The sequence below is a fragment of the Periophthalmus magnuspinnatus genome, chromosome 2 (assembly GCF_009829125.3).
Source record: "Periophthalmus magnuspinnatus isolate fPerMag1 chromosome 2, fPerMag1.2.pri, whole genome shotgun sequence".
Lineage (NCBI taxonomy): Eukaryota > Metazoa > Chordata > Actinopteri > Gobiiformes > Gobiidae > Periophthalmus > Periophthalmus magnuspinnatus.
This window is the reverse complement of record NC_047127.1, coordinates 10,524,538-10,551,118: the sequence shown is the minus strand read 5'-3', so window position 1 is coordinate 10,551,118 and position 26,581 is coordinate 10,524,538. Positions and strand designations below refer to the sequence as shown.

Sequence of the window (26,581 nt, the reverse complement as noted above, 5' to 3'; positions counted from 1 at the left end):
CATGAGTCATTTCCTGTAATAGAGCTTTATTTTGAGTGTTATTACTGTACCCACAGATATTTGATAAGATTATGGAAACATTGTCTGTATTAATAACATCCGTCCACCAGTATCCATCGTCATCAGCTTTAAATGAAACGTGTTAAAGCAGATGGCAACTCCAGCAGATCTGTTGTCTCCCAAATTGCATCGTCCAGTAGGTGGCGACAAAGGCTTGAAGGACACAATGGCATTTAAACCCTTTACGGTACAAAAATAGATCGTCTTTTTCGACCCCTTCTGTTCAATGAAATAAGATTCAGCTTGGATTTCAGAACATAACCTCACAGCAACGAAAAGTATAAAATACACAGATGTTTTAAGTAGTGAAAAGTGACTTGGAGTTACTGAAATACAGAAATAAAGTGATATATTCCTTCCTGAGAACATGTTTTGTGGAGATGAAGGATGCAAGTTTTTCAGTGAAATAAAAACAACTACAATGAAAAAAAGTCTTTCTTCCAGTTTACTTTTTGAAATACTGTACATACATACTTTTTCATGATCGCTCTGTCAATTGATACTTTGCAGCTGAGGTCATCATCATTACCTGGAGGAGTGATGCTAACTGTAGGCACTGCTCTGTCTGAAGCTGTTCATGAAGTTAGAGTTTAGTCTGAGCTTTGTTTTAACACAATCTGAACATAAAAAAACTGACTTAGCTGGAACTACAACAGGAGAGTTGAGTTAAACTTAAATAATTACATTACTCACATTAGCAGTTTTTCAGTTAGTCACTCTCACCATTTTGTTGAAAATCAAACTTGTATTGATCACAGGCTCCTGAAAATGTTAATGTGGCATTGTGTAACCATGGTAACTGATGAACCTTTCAACATATAGATAAATGTAGAACCCCCCAGAGTCATGTCACTGTAAAGTATCAGTACAAACAAAAGAAACAAATACAAAATACTGACAATACAAATAAACAGATAAGTGCATAGGTTCATTTAAAACATTAAAAAGCTGCAGGTGTGATTATAAATGTTTATCACCACATTATTGAAAGGCAGAAGTGGTGCCAATGTGTCCAGTTTTGATGAACTTTATGCTGTGGTCTGTGACTGCAAACAGAACTGTGTCTATTTGTGTGTTAGTTTCTCCCTCATCAAAGCAAAACGACACTCATCTGTGGTAAAAACTCAAACCAGAAGCAGAGGAGGCTGACGTCCTTTGCCCCTCTTTCCTTTTCGTCCTCTATGTGACTTTCAGTTCTTACTACTACAGCTACAACTTTGCTCCTACTACTAACTACTACAGGCTATGGGAAATACATATAAATGCATCTAAATAAATATATCTGTTTGTATTTCTTGATTTGTATTGTAGCACTTTGCACTATATAGGTTCAAATTGACTTAAAATGAAAAAAAAAAAATTCACTGCTACAAGGTACTTACTTACTATTCTAAGACTACTACAATTACGATTACTAGGCAATTTATACTTCTAATGTGCTACTACTACTGCTGCTACTCAAGCTGCTAGTACTGCTTCTAGGTCTACTACTAGTACTAGGCTTCAGCTACTATTACTTTTGTGACTTTATAGCACAGGTTAAACAGGCTACATCACATACAGGACAAGATGGAAGATACAACCAGTCAAAATGAGTTGTTTTGTGTGTGCTGGGCTGGTTGTGTGGTTGTTGGTTCATTTGTAGACAGTAGATGGGCTGGTTGTGTATTTGTTGATGGTCGGTGAGTTTTGGGCGGGTTGGTTGTTGTTGGTTGTCGGTTCATTCATTGACATAGATCTGATCAGGATCCTCCACAGTGGTGTCCCTCACTGAGCTGTAGGTCACTGCCTCCTCACTCGGTCTGACCTGAGCAGAGGGACAGGACAATATCTTACATTAATAAGAACATATTTGTTTGCATGAGATTATTAGAAACAAAACCCCCACATATTTGAACTTGCTGTATTACAACATAAATCTGCATATTCACAGTTGCAGTTTAAGCCTCCCTCATCTGTATTAAAGACACTGTACCTGATTTTTACTGTTTTAAAAACATGAAAAACAGAATTAGTTATTCCTCATTTAACTTAGGCATTCTGAACATCCTAATTATTCACAGCAATGAGTTTCTAAGCATTTTTAAGCATTTTCAGAGACCAGAGTGTTTTGCTGTGATGGTAAAACTAACAGCAACTAGCATGGTAATGTGCACTACCTGATTATTGGACAATAAAGGATTTCTGAGGATTTTTATCTACTTGAGGTGTTTGTCCTTTGGCTTCTGCACAAACATCAATGCTGCTCTGTGATTGTTCTGCTCGCCCACTTAACCTCACAGCGGGAGACTCTCAAGATGGATTCTCGTGAGTTTATAAACTCACAAATATCGAGAGAATCCATCTTGGTGTGGAAGGTTAAATATCGACCCACCAGTTGTGAACCATGCAATGCACCTGCATTAGATATTTATCTTACATTTTCAGTTAAGTTTCTACCACAGTCTGTAACAATGTCCTCCCCCGAGTCATGACATTTATGAAGTGTCTTGCCCAATAACACAACAACGGAAGACACTGACCAGAGCAGAGACGACATCTTCCTGTTTTTTTCTGTTATCTCACATTTGTGTAAGCCCCGCCCACTATAGCATACTTGTCTATCTGTTCAATCCGATCATTGGGCTGTACAAAAATGATTGATCTGTAGCACATTTATGATTATAAAATAAAATGTTAAACTCACAGGGGGGTCGTTTCCGGTGTCCTCAGACTTCACTGTAAACAAACACATATGTAGTTCATAAATAAGATAAGAAAGTATTTAATTGTCCCACAAGAAAAGTACAGTGTTGCAACCATAGACTGTATATAGAAGTGGACTGAGGGAGTGTGGGGTCCATAGTGTTTGGCTCCAGCCAAAAGAAGATCATTGAGGTGAGGAGTTAAAGCGACTAATCTGCAACTAGGGACCATATTTAGCTGGTCCTTGTTTTTTTTTACTCTACTCTATTCTACTCTGTTAAACCTCCACCTTTTCTGGTGGAGGGTCTGTCAACAAACAGGCCCCTCCTCTGACCTTAATCCTCTGTTCTGTGACACATAAATACAGTATTTTGTTGTTTCACCTCAGAAAGAAGAGAAGATCATTGAGGTGAGGAGTTAGTCAGGTACACGCCCCCTCCCACCTGCACCTCAGGTTTGACGAGCACTTAACAATACTGTCAATCAAACCTGTTCCTAATGCTAGACGGAGCGACCCATGGATTGATTATCCAGCGACTTTGGAGAAAGAGCCCACCTGATTGGTCTGTTATTTTTGTTCATATCTTGATTTAGGGAGACAATATTTAAACAAACCTTCATAACGAGCCTCACAGCAGCAGCTACAGAGTCGGGTGATGATATTTCACTAGAAAGTAAACTGGAGCAAACTGAACGTGCCCATGTTCACTTCCTGTTTGGAATGAGGCAGTGGGTTAGATAAGTCCACTTACAGTCTGTGGGTGCACCATGGCACTTTTCCAGGCAAAACAACATCTCCATGGATACAAGAAGGTGGCAGACAGAGGTGGGTAATACTCAGTTACATTTACTCAGTTACTCTTTAAGTGACTTTACCCAAAAACTTTTTACTTCTACTTGAGTAAGATTATTTGAAGGTAATGTTAGTCCTCTCCTCTGACCTCAGTCCTCTGTTCTGTCAGACATACAGTAAATACAGTATTTTGTTGTTTTACCTCTGACTCTCCACCGTGTGACCAGGGCCACCACAGTGAGAAGTACTGCAGCTACAGCCGCCCTCACTGCCCACAGCCAACCTGCACACACAAGTTTAACACAGTTCACACACATTTACCTCTACACAATCACAAGTAATAGTACTGTACTTAAATTAAATTAACTTTTTGGAGCTTTCTACTCAGGGAAACACAGCCGAGACTCTGACACACTGAGACCTCACTGTCTCTTCTGTCCACTACTCTACTTTTACAAACTTGGAATACAGCACTTAGACAAATCAGGGGCTCAAATCACATTTCCACATCTACAGTGTGTTTTATTGGTTGGTAACATCATTATTTGTCATAGTCATAGTTATAATGCTATGGTTTTATGAATAGACTTTTTGGATCTTTGTACCATGTTATAACATTTTTCCCTCATCAGAAACATGTCTGAAGTGGTTGTATTTCTTAGTCTGGATTTCTTCTCAAATCGGCTCAAGTACGTCTGTCTGCGTCGCCATGTTTGTTTTGGTTTGTTCAGGTGCTTCACCTTTGGCTCCGCCCAAACCACAAAGCTGCTCTGTGATTGGACAGATCAAACACAGACCTGGAGCAGGAAGCAATTTATTAACCAAAATATATTTCAACGTTGGACACTTAACCCACACTCTGTCCTGTGTCCAGTGTAGGACACTTAACCCACACTCTGTCCTGTGTCAGGTCAGACGTAGTGTTTCCTTTACCTCCATATGTGCTCTTGTTCTGTGGAGAGGCTGTAGTTTGAGCTTCCTCTGAAATGAGAAGAGATGGAGGGTTAGTCCTTATCAGACGCCTCTATTCTTCCCAATACACAAAGTCAGACACACAGCTCTGTGATGTTACACTGACCCTGATTTCTTAGACTTACACAAACTTTAGTCTGTTGGTTTATAAAACAAATGACATTTACTGTGTAAGAAAAACTACAGGTTTAGTTCTCTGTAGACCTGCTTCAGTCTGTGGTGATGGTTTTGGTGCAGTTGTAGTTTCACTGGAGTCTTTCTCTCCTTTATTTGTCAGGACTGTTGTAGTTGTAGTTGTTGCTTTTGTTGTTGTTGTTGTTGGAGTCTCCTCTGAAATGAATAAAACATGTTAAAGAGTTCATGTTTATATCACCATCTTCTCCTCACATTGTTAATAACAGTATAGTTGAGGTTTCACTCAAGGACGGATGGAAAAACAATCCCAGAAAAACAGTTTTAAGCCTTGGACAGTTTAGTCAAATATCTGGTTTTGTAAATGAACTCTTATTTTAATGTCCTGGTTATTACTGTTCAAATGTTTGTAAAACCTAGTAGTACTTAAGCCGCCGCACACGACAGGATCATCTGCTCCATTTAGGCCCTGATTTGCTTCTCTGACTTTGTTTCTTCGATTTCTTAAACTGTGACAAATCAGTGGTTTTGTATAAATCTGCTGGGACATGGGACACAGGGCTCAAAACTGGGACTGTCCCGGGTAAATAGGGACGTCTGGTCGGTCTATCATAACCACAAAACATCACCTCCACTGCACCAGACAATAAAACAGAGCGTCAGGGGCAGACGGAGTGATGGACACAGAGGCTCAAGATACAAACTCAGGAAATGGTGGAAATAATTTAAAGACGACTTCATTACTCAGCTCTTGTAAATCTCTGCAAATAATGACCCCAGTCCACAAAACAGCACTATGAATCCAGTTTGAAGTGTTTAAATGTGAAAAGTGAGAGTAGATCCTCACGTGTGTTTACATCCACACAGGAGGATCAGGGTGAAGCTGCTGCAGATTAGTGACACTGACTCTACTTCCTGTAGTTTATCACCAGCCTCTGTGCATTAAAAACATTTATCTGAACTATCACACCACATTTCACAAATAATGACACAGTTCTGACTTGAATCTAAAGTAGAAGTGCAAAGCTCTGACCTTCTGAACACTTTAGTATCTCAGAGTGAATCTCACATGATTCTCCTCTGTGGTCTGTGCTTTTTGGCACACGTTTATAAATAGTTTAAGACTGAAAAATCCTGTCGTCTGTGGTGGATTTCAGTTTTAATAAATTTATATTTTTCTCAAACTGACTCCTCCTCCTGGTCTCACCTGGTTTGTTGGATCTGAGAGAGAAGATCTTCTTGTTCACTCCACGAGACACTTCACATTTGAACAGATCCATGTGTTTGTAAAGGAAATGTGTTTTTGGAATTGTAACAATGATGGCATCTCGACGGTCTGTTGTGTTTATTGTAAGATTATTGACGTCTTGGCCGTTGAGCAGCCATTTTGTTTTGACATCAGAGAGAAAGGAGGAGGACACATTACATCTTAACTGAACGTTCTCCTCATTGTTCTTTTTAGTCACTGTGAAAAACACGACACTTGTGTCAGTCTGTGTTACTGTGGCAGAGTGGTTCTCCTGTCTCCTCCTCTCAGTCAGGAGGTTGTGGGTTAGACTCCTGATCTAATAACAAAATACTCACCTGAGACCACAGACAGATACACAGGAGCATCAGAGGACAGGAGACGTTCTGGTTGTACAGATGTATCGTATTGTTGACAGTAGAATCTTCCAGCATCCCCAAGTCGGACATTTTGAATCTCCAGACCACAGTTTTCAGTCACTCTGAGTCGATTTGACATCTCTGTGACCCCAGACTTGACCTCTCCATGGATAATAAGTTCTTTAGTTGATTCTGGTCTTTTGGCCGAGTTGAAATTCCATGCGGTTCCACTACATTTCCTTTGTCCATCTCTTACATTGTTACAGGACAAAGTGATTTTTCCTCCCTCTTCCACAAACTCATGTGGAGCTGAGACTGATTCTGTGGAAGAGAAATCATAAAGGAAAAAAGGAAGAAAATATTGGTTATATTAGAGGGATTGAACCAGCAACCTTCAGCAAAAGAAGAATATTCTAGAAATTAAACTGTTCAAGAGGGAGCAGTTGGTAGAGACAGTTGCTGGTTCAATTCCCTCTAGTGACATTGCATACTGCTGCTTTTATGTCCTTGGGCAAAACACATGAGCCATGTTACTGCTGGTAGATCAAGAGCAGGTATAGACTGAATGTTCTCTGCAGTGTTATTTCTTAGTCCGTTAGCTTTAGTCTCTGTTGTTAAATCACACACATCTCGTATCTATAAGTTGTGAAACGTGTTTATAAACTCAGCAATGAATAATTATGATGCTCTGAAAACATCAGGTCAGTGAGGAAGAACTTTGGGCCACTGCAAAACATTTAGATGAACTAGTTCTGTTTTTCATATTTTTAAAACACTAAAAATCAGGTACTGTGCCTTTAATGAGTGTAATATTTTTCTGATCTAAAAGTTTCATTTAACAGCAGAGTCTTGGTGTGAAATGGGGAGAGAGAGGGTGGAGACATTCAGCAAACACATGTCCAACACTTAAACCACTGCACCACCAGAGAACACAAGATCCATCAGTTTAATGGCAACTAATATTACTTCATATTAATTCTGTGGAACATTCCAGACTAAACAATAACATATAGAGTTTGATAATGTTCATGTGAGCTGTTTTTAAACGTGTCACTGAAGAAGTGTCACTTTTTACTGAGGTGAGAACTGTGACACTTTACTGCAGAGTTTGGGCTTCAAATGTGCTCACTTCAAGGTTAAAAGTCGTGTCTTTAGTGTTGTGTTCAGTCTAGATTAGTTTTGTTATGAAAATGCATCATTTTTAGACTTCTTTTCAGCATTTCTGCCGTCAAATCGTCTTCATTACTGCTGCATATTTACATTCACATGTGTCAGGGCATGTTCCTCTTTATGAAGTTTTAGCCCCAATTTACACCAAAGCAGAAACAGAGTAAGTGCATCAGACACAGAGAAACTGGAACAGGAGCTCGGACAATGACTCGTGATGGACTATGGATGGTTTGTAGCTGTGGGGGATAAAAATAATATAACACTTTACCACGTCAGACAGCAACTTTACAAGGACAAGTTATGAAGGAAAAGACACTGTAAGTCGACTAATTAATGCAAACACCACAGCCACGGCTCATTATTGCTGCAAACCATCGTCTCTCTGGTCAATTTGTGTGTAGTTTTAAGACGTAATTCATCTGATCAACAATGAAACAATATAAAACAGTTTGGTGTTTAAACGTGAAAAGTTCAAAATGAAAGTCACATCATTAAATTTGGAAATGACTTTTTTCTAATGATGTTCAGATGTGGAGCTTGATAGTTCCTCTTTTGTATCATGAATGAAATAAATGCATGAACAAAATGCATAAGACAGAAAGTTAACAAGAGTTCACATTCAGATGAAACAAAAACTCTTTTATCCAAACTGAGAAACACTTTTGTGGTTTGACATTTTAAACCTTCAGATGAATAATAAAACATTTAGACAATAAGTGCAGCTCCATTTAAACAGGTTATTGTCTCTTACCTGTGCAGTGCAGAAGACTCAGAAAGACAAGCACAGGTCTGAACACAGCCATGGCCATCATGTCTATGAGTCCTGTTCTCTCACACTCTTCCTCTCTTTAAAACTTCCTCTAAACATTTCACAGTTCAGACGTCACTACATCTGGACTGGTAATAATGCAAAACTGTGACTGTATTTTAAAGGTTTTATCATTTGAAGTTTTATTAATGACCAGCTGATGTATTGATTTGTTGTTAATCTGTTAAGTGCATGTTTGAATAATCCTGTATTGTTCTGTATTCAAGGCTTCAGTGTTTAGAAAATTTGTTTTCTCCAAACGCTTTTAAATGAATGCAGAGACATCTGAGGTGGCTCAGGCATCCTCCTGGACGCCTCCCTGGGGAGGTGTTCTGGGGATGTTCCACCAGGAGGAGGCTCAGACCCAGGACACACTGGAGTCTCTCAGCTGGTCTGGGAACAGCTCAGGATCCCCCCAGAGGAGCTGGAGGAGGTGTGTGTGGAAAGAGAAGTGTGGGGGTCCCAGATAAAGAGGAAGAAAACAGATGTATGGAATCTGCATTCTAAACATTGAATAAGATTCAGCGTTTAATAACTAGATGCAGACAGTACACAGTGGTCTCATTTTGACCTCAAGAGCTGCTTGTACAAAATATCTGCACTGGACAAGACACATTGAGCTCAAATACATGGAGTAAAAACAGGGACATGCTCTTTAAAAGTATCTAGTTTCTCGCACCCGACGAGCTTGTCCCAGGCCAACCACACCACACTCAGACCACTACAATCACTGTATAAACAGACACTCAAAGTTCTAGACAAAAAACCACGCCACATCCATCACTGCAGCATTTTATCTAAATATAATATTTTAAGTTGGGAGAATCTGATAAGATTCACAGATGCCTGCTTTGTTTATAAAATCTTACATGGACTCGCCCCTCCACCGCTCAATGACTTTGTTAGCCTCAGATCAAGCTCAACCCGCATCACTAGAGGAGCCTCAAGAGGAGACTGTCTGATTCCATTCAGAAAGACAGCATTTGGTCAATCAGCCTATTCTGTTAGAGCTTCTAAAGGGTGGAACAGCATCCCTACAACTATCAGGGAGAGCTCCACATACAACTCTTTTAAGTCTCAATTTAGACGTTGGCTTTTAACAAATCAGACCTGTCAACACCAAACTCCTGCTGCTGCCATCTAGTGTTTGTCCTTTGCATGTGCGCCTCTGTAATTCTGCTTCAACAAATCTTTTTCTTGGCCCTCTGTTTATTTTCTTGTGCTTTTTTAACATAATCTTTTACTGTTATTAATTGCATGCTGTTTTTAATAACCTGTCTGTTTTAATTATTTCGTTTGTCTTCACTATGATTCACTTCGCTTGTCTTTGCTATGATTCACTGCTCAAGACTTAATGCTTTTCTACCTTTTTACCACACCTGTAAATGCACATTTATTTTTATTTTGTTCTATGTGTCCTCTGTAAATTATTTAAATTTGCAAGGAGCCATCTGTACATCATGGCAACGAACAACAGATGAAAACTAGCCTCTTGGCTAATTCTGGCATGTTAAACAGTTACTATTGGTCAACATGCACTGTCCGCTATAAATAAATAAATAAATAAATAAATCTAAGTGTATTAAAAACAAGACAAGTCAAAGTGTCACACTGAAGCCAGCAGAGGGCGCACTGAGGGAAGGAGCTGCTAACACTGAAGTTGATTCTCTGTGTAGCAGAGGAGGAGTCTTCTAGACTGACACCATCATGAAACAAAACACACAACTCTTTGACAGAGGTGGGACAGTAGAAACAACTGTACTGTAAGTAAAAGTACCATTACTTCAACATGATATTATACAAGTACAAGTACAAAGTAGTGGTCCAGGAAGTTAGCAGGAGTAAAAAGTATTCAGGGAAAAATGTCAAACAAGAGTAACTGTAAGAGTAATTGAAAGACAAAACATTAAAATGACCAATTATGATATATTGTACCCATTTTTTGTATAAAATGTCACTTTGAAATTTTTTTTTTTTGCTTTTTTTATTTTGGTCTAGACAAATACATCTGTTTATGAAACATGCAAACTCCACATACATAACAATTTATTAACCATAAAACAGGTCAACAAATCTGCAATCTGACAATCTGTTTGTTACACAACAAACTCCACCATAGAATTGTGTCCTGTCCTCCACAGCCCATAGAAAACACTGCAGTCTGATCATATTTACTCACAAGAAATCGTAAATATACTGCAGGATTATAAGGCATCTATTTCTTTTATTTTATTACTGTGGAACATTATAGTCACAGCAAAAACATTTCCATGGAAACAAGCAGGAGGAGGCCTCCTCCAGGCCAAGTAAGAGTCAGGTTTGTGGAGATGAAGGATGCAGGTTTTTCAGTGAAATAAAAACAACCACAATGAAAAAATGTTTTCTTCTACTTTACTTTTTTACATCCTGTGGTTTATAAATGTACAAATTATAACATAATGATCCACAGGAGTCATAGATTATAACTATATGCAGACAAAAGTACAACATGTCTTCTTTAATGTCAGATAGTTACAAAGTTTAACAGACGTATAATTCAGGTTGGGCAAAATAAAGTATATTTTAACTGTGGCCTTAAGTCGTGAGTAAAATCTCTAGTTCATATATTAGAGCAAATGTCTGAGAGAAAACACTGTGTGTGTGTGTGTGTGTGGGGGGGGGGGGGGGGGGGGGGGTGCTCTTTTTATTCATTTATTCATATACAGGGAGAGCCCAGTGACAGAACCACACTCTCTTTTTCATGATCGCTCTGTCAATTGATACTTTGCAGCTGATGTCATCAACATTCCCTGGAGGAGTGATGCTAACTGGGGCACTGCTCTGTCTGAAGCTTTGTTCAAGTTTGACTTAAATCTGAGCTTTGTTTTAATACAATCTGACCAAAAAGAACTGATTTAAACAAGTCTCTCCCACAGAATTACAGTCACAAGCTAGCTAGCGTTAGCAGTTTTACAGTGAGTCACTCTCACCTTTATGGTGAAAATCAAATTCCTAAACAGGAAATCCACTTTGTATTTTTTCTTATGTTTTCAAACTATCTTCACCTCCTAGGGCCTGGCGTCCTCATATGTGGACAACATATTTCTGGCTGTCTAGGCCACAATTTTTTTTTTTTTTCTGTACAAGGTCCTGGTGTTGACATATCAGGTCATTAAACTGCCACTTAAAGGTGACAGAAGACTATAGAACAGTGGTCCCCAACCACCGGGCCGCGGACCGGTACCGGTCCGTGGATCAATTGGTACCGGGCCGCGGGCCGGCCAAGAAATAATTAATTATTTCTGTTGTATTTATTATCTGAGTCTGAACAATCGTTTATTTTGAAAAATCTTTTATTTTGAAAAATGACCGGATTCTCTCGGTTACATTTCCGTCACTTGAGCGCCGACAACTTAACCACTTAGCGTTCCGACGGCCCGCCCGCGTTACACGTTACAACTTTACAGCAATGTACATGTATTTCTGCGTCACCCACACAAACAATCTACACATCAAATGAAAGCTACGGCATTCATCTTTCTGAATATGTAAACCATTTACACCTCGAATCACCACAGTGCTGACAGGAAAGCCGTTTTTACAGAGAAGTCAGAAATGTGAATCTGGACTTCACTTACCATTGAGCGCTCTGGTTCTGTCAAACATCAACATATTCACACCAAGTTGGTCTCATTCGTTCCGTAAAGGTCCAGAGAATATAATCCAGTCAAGAAATTATGTCCACAAAGGAAGTTAGAGCCTCCATATCCAATCTGCTGCAGGAAAGTGAAACCTGTTCCGTCACTTCTCCGCGGAAAAACACGAGACTGGATATAAAGATCCGCGCGTAAAATTATGCGCGCGTATTGCGTAATTTTACGCAGCAGTTTTGCGTTTTAAACATGACGAAACATGACGAAACTAGAAGCATCTCGGACCCGGAGTGGTTCGTGGAACCGAGTGTAGATCTCATGATGGACTGAGGAGCAGAGGGACCTTATGTTTTGATGGACTGGATGCTGTTCCTGATCGGTAAGTGTGGTTTATTCTGCTATTGACTTAATTGTGGGTCCGCGGTAAAATTTTCAAGCGTTGGCCGGTCCGCGGTGATAAAAAGGTTGGGGACCACTGCTATAGAACATTATAGTCTAGATTCAAGATGGACTTTGTTAAAGGCATATTTCTTCCTGCACCTGTTGGCAACAATTCAAATGAGACACAATTGTTGGTTCTCATTCTGTTTTTACACTCAGAAAAAATGTTGCTGTGTTCAGGCATTTAATAAATAGCTGCAAATAATAAATAAATGCAAATCATTATTCAAATGTGAAAGTCCTCATATGTGGACATATTTTCTCTCATAATGTAAAAATATAATTCTTTGTTTTATACTCATCAGGTCCCAACCAGCCCGAAAAACAAAGAGAAATAAATAAAGCATGTCATGCAAGAGTTTGAGTCTTAGGAGGTTAAAACGGTTTTGGCCAATGTGTTCATTGTGTAACTTTGTTAACTGATGAACATTCCACCATATACAGTGAGGCAAAAATGTATTTAATCAGCCTCCAATTCTGCAAGTTTGCCCACTTTAAAAGATGCGAGAGGCCTGTAATGATGATTATGGAAGGAGGTTTTCACTCAAAATGTCATGTTCATTCTTTCCTTTACACAGATCAGTCGTCCTGGTCACTTTGCAGAACAACAGCCCCAAAGTATGATGTTTCCACCCTCATGCTTCACAGTAGGTATGATGTTGTTTGGACTCAACTCAGCATTCTTTCTTCTCCAAACATGACAAGTTGAATTCTTACCAAAAAGTTCCATTTTGGTTTCTTCTGACCATATGACCTTCTCCCAATCCTCTTCTGGATCATCCAAATGCTTCTAGCAAACTTCAGACGGGCCTGGACATGTACTGGCTTAAGCAGAGGGACACGTCTGGTACTGTAGTATTTGAGTCCCTGGTGGCGTAGTGTGTTACTGATGGTGGCCTTTGTTACTTTGGTCCCAGCTCTCTGCAGGTCGTTCACTAGGTTCTGGGATTTTCTCACTGTTTTTGTGATCATTTTGACTCCACAGAATACTTTTTTGCCTCACTGTAGATAAATGTAGAACCCCCCAGAGTCATGTCACTGTAAAGTATCAGTACAAACAAAAGAAACAAATACAAAATACTGACAATACAAATAAAAAGATGCATAGGTCCATTTAAAACATTAAAAAGCTGCAGGTGTGATTATAAATGTTTATCACCACATTATTGAAAGGCAGAAGTGGTGCCAATGTGTCCAGTTTTGATGAACTGTGGTCTGTGACTCTAGAACTGTGTCTATTTGTGTGTTAGTTTCTCCCTCGTCAAAGCAAAACGACACTCATCTGTGGTAAAAACTCAAACCAGAAGCAGAGGAGGCTGACGTCCTTTGACCCTATTTCCTCTTCCTCCTCTGTGTGACTTTACTGTTTCTTTCTCACATATTCTGACAAGTTCCTTCTTCTTTCTCAGAAACTTTAACTCAACATCAACTTGCAGAACAAAAGTATTACTGCGATGAGAACTTGTACTACTAAGTTATTATACTTCTACAGCAACAACTAAGTTACTACTACTACATACTATGGGAAATACATATAAAAAAAACTGTTTGTGTTTATTAATTTGTATTGTACAGCACTTTGCACTTGAACCAAACAGGTTCAAGTTGACCTTAAAATGTTAAAGTTCACTTCTACTGGGATACTGCTACTGCTATTACTTATCTATACTAATACAAGACTACTGCATTTACTGTTTTTACTAAGCTATTAATACTTCTAATATGTTACCACTACTGCTACTACTGAAACTGCTACTACTGCTTCTAGGTCTACTACTAGTACTAGGCTTCAACTACTATTACTTTTGTCCAAATGAGTCGTTTTAGATGTGCTGGGTCGGTTGTTTAGTTGCTGGTGTATTAGTTTTGCGTGTCTTGGTTGTTTGTTTATTTCTTGACGGTGGCGTAGAGCTGAGCAGGGTCCTCCACAGTGGTGTTCCTCACTGAGCTGTAGATCATTGCCTCCTCACTCGGTCTGACCTGAGCAGAGGGACAGGACAATATCTTAAATTGGTAAAGAACAAAACACATTCTATTTACTCATAAAAACACAAATGTTGAACCTGATCATATAAACTTGAACCTGCTGTATTACAACATAAATCTGCATATTCACAGTTGCAGCTTAAACTTCCCTCATCTGTATTAAAGACACTGTACCTGATTTTTACTGCCCTTAACGACCCTGCTATTGTTCTCATTGTTCTGGGTCTGAGGATGGAGTTATAGATGGGGAGAGATTATGTCTCAGGCCTCCATTCCTGTTTAAGGAAGGATTGTCTTTTCTAACAAAAACAGCTTCTTTAACTCTTCTCTCAAACCATTTCTTTTCTCTGGCTCAGATCTGAACCTCACTATCTTCAAAGGAGTGGTTAGTGTCTTTTAGATGTAGATGTACTGCAGACTGGGGTCCAGAGCAGCTCTCACGCCGGTGTTGGTACATCCTCTTATGGAGTGTCTGTTTAGTTTGTCCAGTGTAACGCTCACTGCACTCTTCACTACACTGAATGGAGTAGATACATTATTTAGTTTAAGGCTCATGGTTTTGTCCTTTGGTGGACCAGTTTTTGTCTTGAAGTGTTTGTGGGTTTGAAAAGATAGGAATATCATACTGTCTGAAAATTCTCTGAAGTTTTCCTTAAACAGAAATGGAGGCCTGAGACATAATCTCTTCCCCATCTACAACCCCAGATTTGAACTTCGTCTTTTACCATGGATCAGACCTGGACGACTGAGGGTTTACACAGACAACTAGCATGGTAATGTGCACTACCTGATTATTGGAAAATAAAATGCTTTCTAATTAGATCCAAACGATACACAGTGGACATTTTGACCTGAAGAGCTGTTTTTACAATCTCTGTCCTGGGACAAGTGGACTACTGTTCTCAGCACAACCTGTGAGACTGGGGCCTTGCTCAACGGCACCTCAGCAGTAACTGTGTGGTTCACAGACCAAGACCATATTGGTTCATTTACAGAGTGTGTGTCACTTCAACAACCCAAACATACACAATAATCCTACAGCTAGGTACTCCTGAGCTGGTGGTCCTATGGTACTCCCAGAGAACAGGTTTGGTCTGTTTAAATACAGTGAGTCAAGTTACCATAGTTACCATACTAGTCTGTTAGATCATGATCACACGTCCTCCACCACATCCTCTTTACACCCAGAGAAACATATGTCCTGCTTTAAACCCTCTTTGTCCTGGGGTGGCCTGGATTTAGTCCTGGCACCACTAGTCTAGTCCTGGTTTAGTCCTGGTTTAGTCCTGGTTTAGTCCTGGTTTAGTCCTGGTTTAGTCCTGGTTTAGTCCTGGTTCACTGATGAAGTCAAACCCAAAGGCCTTGAAGAGATTCTCTGAGACACTGTGTTTGGAAATATATTAGAAAAAGTGAGAGCCATGTTTTGATCTATGGAGCTTCAGGTTGTGGCACAAAAAGAGGCACATGTTTGAGTTTTAATGTTATAAAATTATCTATTCACTGATTCTATACAAGAGAGAATGATTGATGCACTCCATTGTTTCACCTTAGTCCTGGTTTAGTCCTTGTTTAGTCCTGGTTTAGTCCTGGTTTAGTCCTGGTTTAGTCCTGGTTTAGTCCTGGTTTAGTCCTGGCCTTGTCCTGGTCCAGTTCTTACCTCATTTCTCTGGTTGTTCCTCTTGTAGCTGACGGTGGCGTAGGACACTCCCTCTTCAGGTTCAACCTTTGAAGAAAACATTCAAATGTATCTGCTCTGTGATTGTTCTGCTCGCCCACTTAACCTCACAGCAGAGACTCTCAAGATGGATTCTCGTGAGTTTATAAACTCACAAATATCGAGAGAATCCATCTTGGTGTGGAAGGTTAAATATCGACCCACTAGTTGTGAACCATGCAGTTCACCTGCATTAGATATTTATCTTATATTTTCAGTTAAGTTTTTTATCTACCACAGTCTGTAACAATGTCCTCCCCCGAGTCATGACATTTATGAAGTGTCTTGCCCAATAACACAACAACGGAAGACACTGACCAGAGCAGAGATGACAACTTCCTGTTTTTTTCTGTTATCTCACATTTGTGTAAGCCCCGCCCACTATAGCATACTTGTCTATCTGTTCAATCCGATCATTGGGCTGTACAAAAATGATTGATCTGTAGCACATTTATGATTATAAAATAAAATGTTAAACTCACAGGGGGGTCGTTTCCGGTGTCCTCAGACTTCACTGTAAACAAACACATATGTAGTTCATAAGATAAGAAAGTATTTAATTGTCCCACAAGAAAAGTACAGTGTTGCAACCATAGACTGTATATAGAAGTGGACTGAGGGAGTGTGGGGTCCATAGTGTTTGGCTCCAGCCAAAAGAAGATCATTGAGGTGAGGAGTTAAAGCAACTAATCTGCAACTAGGGACCATATTTAGCTGGTCCTTGTTTTTTTTTTACTCTATTCTACTCTGTTAAACCTCCACCTTTTCTGGTGGAGGGTCTGCCAACAAACAGGCCCCTCCTCTGACCTTAATCCTCTGTTCTGTGACACATAAATACAGTATTTTGTCGTTTCACCTCTGAGTCTCCTCCATGTGACCAGAACCACCAGAGTGAGAAGTACTGCAGCTACAACCACCACCACAGCCCACAGCCAACCTGCACACACAAGTTTAACACAGACACAGTAAGTAAATACAAGAATAAAAGTACTGAACTTATGCACAAACACAAGTTTAACACAGTTCACACACGTTTACCTCAACACAATCACAAGTAATAGTACTGTACTTGAATTATTATTATGCAAAATTACATTTTTGGAGCTTTCTACTCAGGGAAACACAGCCCAGACTCTGACACACTGATACCTCACTGTCTCTTCTGTCCACTACTCTACTTTTACAAACTTCTCCACTTTGAATACAGCACTTAGAGAGACAGATCAGGGGCTCGAATCACATTTCCACATCTACAGTGTGTTTTATTGGTTGGTAACACCATTATTTGTTATAGTCATAGTTATGATTCAAGGTTTTATGAATAGACATTTTGGATCTTTCTACCATGTTATAACATTGTTCCCTCATCAGAAACATGCCCCTAAAATGCCCCCTCTTTAAAGAGCATGTACCTGTTTTTGTTTTCATGTATTTAAGCAAAATCTGTCTTTCCTCAGTTCACATATATTGTATAACCAGCTCTTGAGGTAAAAATAAGACAGTTGTGTTCTGTCTGCATCTAATTATAAAGTGTTTTATTGTCTGATAATCAGAAAGTGCACTGTTAGCGTGCTAGTTGTTTTTAGCTTTATTATCATGGAATGTTAGCTCCATTTGAGAAAAAAGCTCAAACGTAAACATTTCCTTCTGCACATTTTTCTCAAACAGAATAACCTGTATTTCTTATATTTCTCAAATCGGCTCAAGTACGTCTGTCTGCGTCGCCATGTTTGTTTTGGTTTGTTCAGGTGCTTCACCTTTGTCTCCGCCCAAACCACAAAGCTGCTCTGTGATTGGACAGATCAAACACAGACGTGGAGCAGCACAAGATGGATTCTTGTCTAATTCAACAGGTTTATTAACCAAAACATGTTCCAATTTAAAACACACTTAACCCACACTCTGTCCTGTGTCCAGTGTAGGACACTTAACCCACACTCTGTCCTGTGTCCAGTGTAGGACACTTAACCCACACTCTGTCCTGTGTCCAGTGTAGGACACTTAACCCACACTCTGTCCTGTGTCAGGTCAGACGTAGTGTTTCCTTTACCTCCATATGTGCTCTTGTTCTGTGGAGAGGCTGTAGTTTGAGCTTCCTCTGAAATGAGAAGAGATGGAGGGTTAGTCCTTATCAGACGCCTCTATTCTTCCCAATACACAAAGTCAGACACACAGCTCTGTGATGTTACACTGACCCTGATTTCTTAGACTTACACAAACTTTAGTCTGTTGGTTTATAAAACAAATGACTGATTTACTGTGTAAGAAAAACTACAGGTTTAGTTCTCTGTAGACCTGCTTCAGTCTGTGGTGATGGTTTTGGCGCATGGTTTTTAGTGGAGTCTTTTTCTCCTTTATTTGTCAGGACTGTTATAGTTGTAGTTGTTGTTTTAGTTAGTGTAGTCTTCTCTGAAATGAATAAAACATGTTAAAGAGTTCATGTTTATATCACCATCTTCTCCTCACATTGTTAATAACAGTATAGTTGAGGTTTCACTCAAGGACGGATGGAAAAACAATCTCAGAAAAACAGTTTTAAGCCTTGGACAGTTTAGTCAAATATCTGGTTTTGTAAATGAACTCTTATTTTAGTGTCCTGGTTATTACTGTTCAAATGTTTGTATAAACCTAGTAGTACTTAAGCCGCCGCACACGACAGGATCATCTGCTCCATTTAGGCCCTGATTTGCTTCTCTGACTTCATGAAGGTGTGACCCGACTTTGGATCTTCATGAGTGATTTTGAAGCCGCTGTGCTCCTCATGTGTGTGGGGCCAGTGTAATTCTGAGCTGCTCTGTCATATTGTAACCCAGGGCGACCAGATTTTCAAAATTCAGAGCTGGGACACACCCGGGTTGGGACGGTTGGTATAAATAAATCATTGAAAAGAGGACGTAACATTGTCCATTCTTGACTCACTCGTGGGTCAGTATTTAATCTGAGAGACTTCTGTCAATTCAACGGAGTACATTTTTTTGCCTTATGGGTTTTTTATGCACTTTTAAAATTCGATTAAGAAAACTCCTGTTGTGTCTGCTGGGCTTTACCCGTAATCGATTTTTTTTCCCAAACTACCCTCCTGGTCTCACCTGATTTGTTGGATCTCACTCCATGAGTCACTTCACATTTGATCAGATCCACGTCTTTATAAAGTAAATGTGATTGTGGAACTGTAATAATGGCGATGTTTGGAGAGCTCGTTGTGAGTATTTCTGAGTCATTGATTTCTGAACCGTTGAACAGCCATTTGGCTTTGACACCAGAGAGAAAGGAGGACACAGAACAATGTAACTGAACTGTGTCATTGTGGTACATTGTAGTCTCTATGAAAAACAAGACACTTGTGTCAGTCTGTGTTACTGTGGCAGAGTGGTTCTCCTGTCTCCTCCTCTCAGTCAGGAGGTTGTGGGTTAGACTCCTGATCTAATAACAAAATACTCACCTGAGACCACAGACAGATACACAGGACCGTCAGAGGACAGGAGACGTCCTGATTGGTCACATTGTCGACAGTAGAACCTTCCAGCATCCTGAGGGTGGACATGTTGAATCTGCAGACCACACTTGTCAGTCACTGTGAGTCGATTTGACATGTTTTTGACATTTCGGTTGACCTCTCCAAATGTAATAAGTTCTTCAGTTTTGGTTGTGTTGAAAATCCATGTGGTTCCACTACAGTTGATTTGTCCCTCTCTTACATTGTTACAGGACAAAGTGATATTTCCTCCCTCTTTCACAAACTCATGTGGAGCTGGGGCTGATTCTGTAAAAGATAAATCATAAAGGAAAGAAAAGTTTGGTTATAACACAGAGATTGAACCAGCAGCTTTTAACAAGAGAAGATACAGCTGTTTCAACATCTTAAATCATATATTCATATTCCAGAAATTAAACTGTTCAAGAGGGAGCAGTTGGTAGAGACAGTTGCTGGTTCAATTCCCTCTAGTGACATTGCATACTGCTGCTTTTATGTCCTTGGGCAAAACACATGAGCCATGTTACTGCTGGTAGATCAAGAGCAGGTATAGACTGAATGTTCTCTGCAGTGTTATTTCTTAGTCCGTTAGCTTTAGTCTCTGTTGTTAAATCACACACATCTCGTATCTATAAGTTGTGAAACGTGTTTATAAACTCAGCAATGAATAATTATGATGCTCTGAAAACATCAGGTCAGTGAGGAAGAACTTTGGGCCACTGCAAAACATTTAGATGAACTAGATCTGTTTTTCAGATATTTAAAACACTAAAAATCAGGTACTGTGCCTTTAATGAGTGTAATATTTTTCTGATCTAAAAGTTTCATTTAACAGCAGAGTCTTGGTGTGAAATGGGGAGAGAGAGGGTGGAGACATTCAGCAAACACATGTCCAACACTTAAACCACTGCACCACCAGAGAACACAAGATCCATCAGTTTAATGGCAACTAATATTACTTCATATTAATTCTGTGGAACATTCCAGACTAAACAATAACATATAGAGTTTGATAATGTTCATGTGAGCTGTTTTTAAACGTGTCACTGAAGAAGTGTCACTTTTTACTGAGGTGAGAACTGTGACACTTTACTGCAGAGTTTGGGCTTCAAATGTGCTCACTTCAAGGTTAAAAGTCGTGTCTTTAGTGTTGTGTTCAGTCTAGATTAGTTTTGTTATGAAAATGCATCATTTTTAGACTTGTTTTCAGCATTTCTGCCGTCAAATGATCCTCATTACTGCTGCATATTTACATTCACATGTGTCAGGGCATGTTCTTCTTTATGAAGTTTTAGCCCCAATTTACACCAAAGCAGAAACAGAGTAAGTGCATCAGACACAGAGAAACTGGAACAGGAGCTCGGACAATGACTCGTGATGGACTATGGATGGTTTGTAGCTGTGGGGGATAAAAATAATATAACACTTTACCACGTCAGACAGCAACTTTACAAGGACAAGTTATGAAGGAAAAGACACTGTAAGTCGACTAATTAATGCAAACACCACAGCCACGGCTCATTATTGCTGCAAACCATCGTCCCTCTGGTCAATTTGTGTGTAGTTTTAAGACGTAATTCATCTGATCAACAATGAAACAATATAAAACAGTTTGGTGTTTAAACGTGAAAAGTTCAAAATGAAAGTCACATCATTAAATTTGGAAATGACTTTTTTCTAATGATGTTCAGATGTGGAGCTTGATAGTTCCTCTTTTGTATCATGAATGAAATAAATGCATGAACAAAATGCATAAGACAGAAAGTTAACAAGAGTTCACATTCAGATGAAACAAAAACAATTTTATAAAAAACTGAGAAACACTTTTGTGGTTTGACATTTTAAACCTTCAGATGAATAATAAAACATTTCGACAATAAGTGTAGCTCCATTTAAACAGGTTATTGTCTCTTACCTGTGCAGTGCAGAAGACTCAGAAAGACAAGCACAGGTCTGAACACAGCCATGGCCATCATGTCTATGAGTCCTGTTCTCTCACACTCTTCCTCTCTTTAAAACTTCCTCTTCACACATCAGACGTCACTACATCTGTGGTACTAATGATACGAAACGCAGACTCATGTGTTTTAATGTTTTTATCATTTTAATCAAATGAGTGTTTTATGTTATTTTACAGGACAGACTTTTATATTCACTGCTTGTTCAGGAGAGTTTTTGTCTCTAAAACTCCTTGAATTCGATCCATCACTTTCCCTCCTCCGGTGGGACCCCAAGGCGTCCCCAAGCCGGCCGAGAGACATAGTTCCTCCAGTGTGTCCTGGGTCTTCCCCGGGGCCTCCTCCAAGAGACTTCAGCTGCTCCTCACATTTTGAAGTTCAAGTATTTTGGGGTCTCCTTGATTTGTCTTGATTTTTCGGCTAGAAATGTATAAGAGCTTTGCTTCTGGTAATACATTATACAAGAACATGAAACAAGCACTCAAAGTGAGTTTCCTCCACAGGGTGGATGGGTGCTCCCTTAAAGATGAGGTTGAGCAGCTCAGTCACACTGTAGTTGCTTGGAGTAGAGCCGCTGCTCCTCCAAGTGAAGAGGAGACATCTGAGGTGGCTCAGGCATCCTCCTGGACGCCTCCCTGGGGAGGTGTTCTGGGGATGTTCCACCAGGAGGAGGCTCAGACCCAGGACACACTGGAGTCTCTCAGCTGGTCTGGGAACAGCTCAGGATCCCCCCAGAGGAGCTGGAGGAGGTGTGTGTGGAAAGAGAAGTGTGGGGGTCCCAGATAAAGAGGAAGAAAACAGATGTATGGAATCTGCATTCTAAACATTGAATAAGATTCAGCATTTAATAACTAGATGCAGACAGTACACAGTGGTCTTATTTTGACCTCAAGAGCTGCTTGTACAAAATATCTGCACTGGACAAGACACATTGAGCTCAAATACATGGAGTAAAAACAGGGACATGCTCTTTAAAAGTATCTAGTTTCTCGCACCCGACGAGCTTGTCCCAGGCCAACCACACCACACTCAGACCACTACAATCACTGTATAAACAGACACTCAAAGTTCTAGACAAAAAACCACGCCACATCCATCACTGCAGCATTTTATCTAAATATAATATTTTAAGTTGGGAGAATCTGATAAGATTCACAGATGCCTGCTTTGTTTATAAAATCTTACATGGACTCGCCCCTCCACCGCTCAATGACTTTGTTAGCCTCAGATCAAGCTCAACCCGCATCACTAGAGGAGCCTCAAGAGGAGACTGTCTGATTCCATTCAGAAAGACAGCATTTGGTCAATCAGCCTATTCTGTTAGAGCTTCTAAAGGGTGGAACAGCATCCCTACAACTATCAGGGAGAGCTCAACATACAACTCTTTTAAGTCTCAATTTAAACGTTGGCTTTTAACAAATCAGACCTGTCAACACCAAACTCCTGCTGCTGCCATCTAGTGTTTGTCCTTTGCATGTGCGCCTCTGTAATTCTGCTTCAACAAATCTTTTTCTTGGCCCTCTGTTTATTTTCTTGTGCTTTTTTAACATAATCTTTTACTGTTATTAATTGCATGCTGTTTTTAATAACCTGTCTGTTTTAATTATTTCGTTTGTCTTCACTATGATTCACTTCGCTTGTCTTTGCTATGATTCACTGCTCAAGACTTAATGCTTTTCTACCTTTTTACCACACCTGTAAATGCACATTTATTTTTATTTTGTTCTATGTGTCCTCTGTAAATTATTTAAATTTGCAAGGAGCCATCTGTACATCATGGCAACGGACAACAGATGAAAACTAGCCTCTTGGCTAATTCTGGCATGTTAAACAGTTACTATTGGTCAACATGCACTGTCCGCTATAAATAAATAAATAAATAAATCTAAGTGTATTAAAAACAAGACAAGTCAAAGTGTCACACTGAAGCCAGCAGAGGGCGCACTGAGGGAAGGAGCTGCTAACACTGAAGTTGATTCTCTGTGTAGCAGAGGAGGAGTCTTCTAGACCAGTGTTTTTCAACCACTGTGCCGTGGCACACTAGTGTGCCGTGAGATATTGCCATAGGAAATTATCCAATTACACCTAACTGGTCTAAAAAATATCAGGTTTCACACTGAGTGAGTAGAAATATTTTATTTTATTATAAAATGCTTTTTTTGTGTGTTTATTTGATTCCTGTTCAAAATAATCTGATGAGAATTACTTTATATTGTAAATATAGGATGCATTTTCTGCTTATGGTGTGCCTCGTGATTTTTTCAATGAAAAAAATGTGCCTTGGCTCAAAAAAGGTTGAAATGCACTGTTCTAGACTGACACCATCATGAAACAAAACACACAACTCTTTGACAGAGGTGGGACAGTAGAAACAACTGTAAGTAAAAGTACCATTACTTCAACATGATATTATACAAGTACAAGTACAAAGTAGTGGTCCAGGAAGTTAGCAGGAGTAAAAAGTATTCAGTGAAACCTCTAAAACAAGAGTAACTGTAAGAGTAATTGAAAGACAAAACATTAAAATGACCAAATATGATATATTGTACCCATTTTTTGTATAAAATATCACTTTTTATTTTATTTTTTATTTTTTTTTGCTTTTTTTTTTTATTTTGGTCTTGACAAATACATCTGTTTATGGAACATGCAAACTCCACATACATAACAATTTATTAACTATTAAACAGGTCAACAAATCTGCAATCTGACAATCTGTTTGTTACACAACAAACCACCAAAGAATTGTCCTGTCCTCCACAGCCCATAGAAAACACTGCAGTCTGATCATATTTACTCACAAGAAATCGTAAATATACTGCAGGATTATAAGGCATCTATTTCTTTTATTTTATTAACTTTGCTCAGAGGAGTTGATCCAAATAAAACAAACTCAACTGTGTGTGCATCATGTGTCCAGGAGAGGGCGACACAGGCTGAGACTGTAGTTGTCATTATGTGAGGTGTGTGTGTCTGGGTGGAGAAACAAAAACAGCACTTAGGTTAAAGTGGAAATATTGTGTGAAATCCACTTTTCACACATTTTAACCATGTTATAAGGACATAATATGTGACTTTCTGGAGGCGTGTCACCTGCATGATTCTATGGAAATAGAAAGTTAAACCACTTCCATGGAGATAGGTTTAATGCCATACTGTGGAACATTATAGTCATAGCGAAAACATTTCTATGGAAACAAGCAGGAGGAGGCCTCCTCCAGGCCAAGTAAGAGTCAGGTTTGTGGAGATGAAGGATGCAGGTTTTTCAGTGAAATAAAAACAACCACAATGAAAAAATGTTTTCTTCTACTTTACTTTTTTACATCCTGTGGTTTATAAATGTACAAATTATAACATAATGATCCACAGGAGTCATAGATTATAACTATATGCAGACAAAAGTACAACATGTCTTCTTTAATGTCAGATAGTTACAAAGTTTAACAGACGTATAATTCAGGTTGGTCAACATAAAGTATATTTTAACTGTGGCCTTAAGTCGTGAGTAAAATCTCTAGTTCATATATTAGAGCAAATGTCTGACAGAAAACACTGTGTGTGTGGGTGTGGGGTGTGTGTGGGGGGGTGTGTGTGTGTGTGTGTGTGGGGGGGGTGTGTGTGTGGGGTGTGTGTGTGTGTGTGTGTGTGTGTTCTTTTTATTCATTTATTCATATACAGGGAGAGCCCAGTGACAGAACCACACTCTCTTTTTCATGATCGCTCTGTCAATTGATACTTTGCAGCTGATGTCATCAACATTCCCTGGAGGAGTGATGCTAACTGGGGCACTGCTCTGTCTGAAGCTTTGTTCAAGTTTGACTTTAATCTGAGCTTTGTTTTAATACAATCTGACCAAAAAGAACTGACTTAAACAAGTCTCTCCCACAGAATTACAGTCACAAGCTAGCTAGCGTTAGCAGTTTTACAGTGAGTCACTCTCACCTTTATGGTGAAAATCAAATTCCTAAACAGGAAATCCACTTTGTATTTTTTCTTATGTTTTCAAACTATCTTCACCTCCTAGGGCCTGGCGTCCTCATATGTGGACAACATATTTCTGGCTGTCTAGGCCACAATTTTTTTTTTTTCTGTACAAGGTCCTGGTGTTGACATATCAGGTCATTAAACTGCCACTTAAAGGTGACAGAAGACTATAGAACAGTGGTCCCCAACCACCGGGCCGCGGACCGGTACCGGTCCGTGGATCAATTGGTACCGGGCCGCGGGCCGACCAAGAAATAATTAATTATTTCTGTTGTATTTATTATCTGAGTCTGAACAATCGTTTATTTTGAAAAATCTTTTATTTTGAAAAATGACCGGATTCTCTCGGTTACATTTCCGTCACTTGAGCGCCGACAACTTAACCACTTAGCGTTCCGACGGCCCGCCCGCGTTACACGTTACAACTTTACAGCAATGTACGTGTATTTCTGCGTCACCCACACAAACAATCTACACATCAAATGAAAGCTACGGCATTCATCTTTCTGAATATGTAAACCATTTACACCTCCAATCACCACAGTGCTGACAGGAAAGCCGTTTTTACAGAGAAGTCAGAAATGTGAATCTGGACTTCACTTACCATTGAGCGCTCTGGTTCTGTCAAACATCAACATATTCACACCAAGTTGGTCTCATTCGTTCCGTAAAGGTCCAGAGAATATAATCCAGTCAAGAAATTATGTCCACAAAGGAAGTTAGAGCCTCCATGTCCAATCTGCTGCAGGAAAGTGAAACCTGTTCCGTCACTTCTCCGCGGAAAAACACGAGACTGGATATAAAGATCCGCGCGTAAAATTATGCGCGCGTATTGCGTAATTTTACGCAGCAGTTTTGCATTTTAAACATGACGAAACATGACGAAACTAGAAGCATCTCGGACCCGGAGTGGTTCGTGGAACCGAGTGTAGATCTCATGATGGACTGAGGAGCAGAGGGACCTTATGTTTTGATGGACTGGATGCTGTTCCTGATCGGTAAGTGTGGTTTATTCTGCTATTGACTTAATTGTGGGTCCGCGGTAAAATTTTCAAGCGTTGGCCGGTCCGCGGTGATAAAAAGGTTGGGGACCACTGCTATAGAACATTATAGTCTAGATTCAAGATGGACTTTGTTAAAGGCATATTTCTTCCTGCACCTGTTGG

The 26,581-nt window shown here is 39.6% G+C and overlaps 2 long non-coding RNA genes across 2 annotated transcripts; both read right to left on the bottom strand.

Annotated features, from left to right (window-relative positions):
• Positions 1-2,744: 2,744 nt before the first annotated feature.
• On the bottom strand, positions 2,745-5,887 carry LOC129456764 (uncharacterized). The gene is made up of 4 exons (XR_008648924.1): positions 5,850-5,887; positions 4,472-4,519; positions 3,741-3,821; positions 2,745-2,778 (listed from the first exon to the last, which is right to left on the bottom strand). It is a non-coding gene; the product is annotated as an uncharacterized LOC129456764 (long non-coding RNA).
• An 8,303-nt stretch (positions 5,888-14,190) lies between these two features.
• On the bottom strand, positions 14,191-16,514 carry LOC129456762 (uncharacterized). The gene is made up of 3 exons (XR_008648922.1): positions 16,481-16,514; positions 15,942-16,007; positions 14,191-14,278 (listed from the first exon to the last, which is right to left on the bottom strand). It is a non-coding gene; the product is annotated as an uncharacterized LOC129456762 (long non-coding RNA).
• Positions 16,515-26,581: the final 10,067 nt, after the last annotated feature.